Here is a 4,288-nt window from a genome sequence, read left to right on the forward strand (position 1 = left end):
GGGGACTAGAGAAGGGGCATAGAGGGAGAAAAGGGGGTAAGGGACTGGGAGGAGATGGAGGGGGCTACAGCCGGGATACAAAGTGAATAAATTGAAATAAATAAATAAACAAACAAATAAATAAATAAATAGGGGGAAAACATGATGATCCTCTCTCTGACAGTGCTCTGGAAATTCAGGAAGATCACATGACACTACAGAAAGTGAGTACTTATTTTCGTATCCTTTGTGCTCATCTCCTAACCCATGTCTCCGTGTGCCTTCCACCCCTATTTCCTTAATGTAACTCGCTAAGTTCTTCCAACAGATCCTAGCAAGTCTCGGAAGGCCAACTGAGATTCTTTGACACTCAGGGGAAGCCTATTCAGGTGTCTAGGAAGGCGCCACCATTTCCCAACTGGAACTCACACCACTTTAAGGAGGCTGTGCGTGCTTTCTTCAGGTGTTCTCCTCTGACCAGGAGCAGCACAGTCAGTGCCGGAAAAGCAGCCCAGGAAGCACCAACACCGTGTGGGCAGGGAGGCGTGGCAGGTTCCCAAACAAGCAAATCTCCAGAGCGGTGTCTCATTCTAACTCTATGACTGACCTGTGATTTAACCGAGTTACACAACTTCAGGCCTTATGAGACGAGCATTCCCCTTGCTGATTATGCTCAGGACTTTCCTTAAGATCAAAGGACTGAGGTGCACCCCCACCCCCACCCTGCTGCCACCCTGGGGGATGAACCCAGGGCCTTGTGAGTCCAAGCAACCACTCTTCCGCTCAGCTGAACCCTCAGCCCAATGGGTAAGTGTGTGCTTAATGTGTGCAAGGGGGTGCAGTAGAAAAGCTGCTGCCATGACTACTCCATGATATGGTTAAAGGGCTTATTATAAATGAGAGAGCCTAGAAGAGTCCAGGGCAGCTAAAGAAAAAACATGACCAAGGACATGACCAAGGCTGTGTTTGAGAAAAGGGAGACTAGCCAGAGATAAGGAATAGAAAAGAGCTGGGCTAAAAGCAGCGATTAACTAACAGCTCTTCCAGAAGACCTAGGTTCAATTCCCAGCACCCACATGGCAGCTCACAATTGTTTGTAACTCCAGTTCCAGGGGCTATGACACCCTCACACAGACACACGTGCAGGCAAAAACAAAGCAAAATAACAACAAAATACCAATACACGTGAAATAAAACAATCACTTAAAAAGAAGAAATGTGGATTTACAGACAGGAAAAAGAAAGAAAAAAGAAAAGGAAGGGGGCTGGAGAGATGGTTCTTGGTGGAGGGCACTGACTGCTCTTCCAAAGGACCAGAGTTCAAATCCCAGCACTCACTCACATGGCAGCTGACAACTGTCTGTAACTCCGAGATCTGACACCTTTACACAGACATGCATGCAGGCAAACACCAAGGCACATAAAATGAAAACTTAAAAAAAAAAAAAAAATGCCGAGCATGGTAGCACACACCTTTGATCCCAACACTCAGGAGGTCAGGAGACAGAGGCAGGCAGATCGCTGTGAGTTCGAGGCCAGCCTGGTCTAAAAATCGAGTCCAGGGCAGCCAAGGCTACACAGAGAAACCTTGTCTTGAAAACACAAACAGAAAAGAAAGCAGCAAGGGCTGTAGCAGGTGGGGAGGAGGATGAGGGAGGAGAAGTGGAAAGAATGGAAGGAGTGGATGGAGGGAGGGCAAACTGTGGTGAGGGTGTATTGTGCGGGAGAGGAGGAAATGCAAAAACAAAGGCAGGTATCGCAAGTACTTGTGAGGAGGGACGGGGAAGCTGGAGGCTGGCATGGGCCTTGGCGTGCCGGTGGGCACCACAGCTATGCGCCCACTGCAGGGCCGTATGTCCTTCTGGTAGACTGGAACTGGTTTCACAAGTTCCTGAGGAACACTGCCTTTCTCCAACCAGCAGAAATCCTCCTAGAGCCCAGGCTGCGCTCATTTCCGGATATTTCAACTGCCTTTGGAGCTTGGGGAACTGGCCGCTCCTTTGGACCTACAGCATGGCTGTTGTATCCTTACGTTTGCAATGGGAAGTGCGTTCCTTCCTTCAGTGGCTCTTCTGGGGACACTCAGATGTGGATGCTGCCAGGCACATCCTTGCCTGCCTGGAGTGTTTCTCCTTCGAGGAGGACGTGCTTGGACCACTCTTGCCTTTGGATTAGGTCCTCTAGTGACATCCTTAGCCACTGTCCCACAGCTGTTATTTGGCCCATGGATTGTCATTTGGCCCCAGTCCCTTGGCTCTTAGTATCTCCTTTCTTGGTTATTTATGTTTTTAGTACAAGATGTACATCTGCAGCCAGAGTTTCCTTGAGGGCAGCAGGCATCCTCAGTTTAAGCAGTCTAACTTCTCTCAGTTTCTGACTGACTTGCTCTGCTTGGCATCATACTAACTTTGACACTGGTCAAAGTTCTGTTCTAATTTTTTATCTCCTTCTCTGGCTCATTCTGTCTTCACCTGTGTCTAGCTTGTTCTCTCTCTGTAACCTGTCTCTGTCAGTCTCTCCCAGTAAAACTGCCTCTGAATTCCATGAACTGAACTGCCACTAACTCAGCTGCACCGCCCTGCCTCTCAGTTCACTGACTCAGCCTAACCGCCTGAACAGCACTGACTAGAACTCAGAGATCCTTATGCCTCTGTATCCTGAGTGCTGGGATTAAAGGTGTGTCTGCATTCCAGCCAGATCTCACAGACCTAGAGGGTCTTTGGACGTGATCTCTTGCCAGAGCAGCCATGTTCTGAGTGAGAATTTCCCTCCAGCCCTGCCCACTCTGAGCAGTACATCCCTAGGCAGGTAGCTAGCCTGGAAGCAAGCCATGAAACAGTTTTCCTGCTTGAGTAGCTCCCCCCAGCGATGGACCATGATCCGGATGTATTAGCCTGATAAACCCTTTCTTCCCCCAGTTGCTTTTTGTCGTGGTGTCATCACAGCAACAGAAAATGAGAACGAAAGGTCTCATCAAGGGCAGTTAGCATGGTCCACAGGGTGAGGGCATTTGCCCCTGAGCCTCACAAGCTGAGGTCCATCTCCAGGACCTACACAGTGAAAAGAGAAAACTGACTTCCAAACGGCAGTTGTCCTCTTATCTCTTTGCCCCAAATAAATTAAGTGTAAAAGTAAAAGACAAAGGTTCTATCATAGAAACCACTTGCTTTAGGACCAAATGATTGGTCAAAGAGCTGGGGCTAGGGAGGCGAGGGAGTAAGCGGATATCCATTTTGATATGTTCAAAATAATGAAACAGACATATGTGGGAGGGAGATTGTGTGTTTCCTAGTAGGCCTGGCTTGAAAGAACTGGAGGCTCTTGTGGCTTAAAGAGCTGGGACTCATGATAGCTGCTGGTTCCTGTGAATTCCAGCCTCCGTGGTTAAGGGCACACACCCAAAACACCACAAAGTCTACATTCTGGCTCTCCCCTTCCCAAGCCCTCTTCCCCCTTTACTCGATTCCCACTTCTCATTCGAATAATCAGAATAAAAATACTCCTTCCCCTTCATGAGGTGTGGGGCTCTATTTCAGCTGCATTAATGCTTAGAACAGTACACAGAATAGAGGACGGTTCGAAACCTCCTTGGTTCTCTCCTTTCTTCTTCATCTCTTGGGCAGATGATGCCAACTTGGGAAGGTGAGTTATGGAGCTGATATAGTGACTTGTCCAGAAAGTAGAGGTCCCACTGGGAAGGAGATGTGGGTAAAGCTGGCCCACTTCCCTCAGTAAGTTTGTAAAATGGAGCACAGGACACTTTTAAAAGCCAGCGCGGGGAAACGGAGGCTCTTTGCTGACCTTTTGGAATTGACTGCATCGGGATTCTAGGTCCTACCAGCTCCTCACCAGCTGAGCAAGCATGCAGCAAGCTTTCAGCCCATTTCAAAAGATGGAACCGGGTAAAGAACAAGCCAGTTGTGACTGACTTGCTTAGGGCCTCTCCTTGCCCTGCAGGGCAGGTTCCAGGAACAGTCCCTGCCCCCACGCGGAGCACTTTGCGGAGGGGAAGCACTTCCACGCCGGCAGTATCTGTCTGCTTTACAAAGTGCGCCTACTCGCAGGACCCCTTACGAGGACCCCTGGAGTCAGGTGCTGCCGGCTTAATGGGAGTGGACCTCCTTCCGTGCAGGCCGGTACGCCACCACCCGCGGCCACCCTCACCCCCGCCGGAGGGGAAAGAGGAAGCCTGTTCCGCATGTAGGCACTGATTAAAAGCCAACTTTGTACCCTAATCATCCGGCCAGACCTCACCTTCCCACGCCGCTGATAACGCTCTCCCGGCAGCGTTATCAGCGCTGGCCTGGCC

Source organism: Psammomys obesus, unplaced genomic scaffold, assembly GCF_907164565.1.
Source record: "Psammomys obesus unplaced genomic scaffold, mPsaObe1.curated_primary_1811, whole genome shotgun sequence".
Lineage (NCBI taxonomy): Eukaryota > Metazoa > Chordata > Mammalia > Rodentia > Muridae > Psammomys > Psammomys obesus.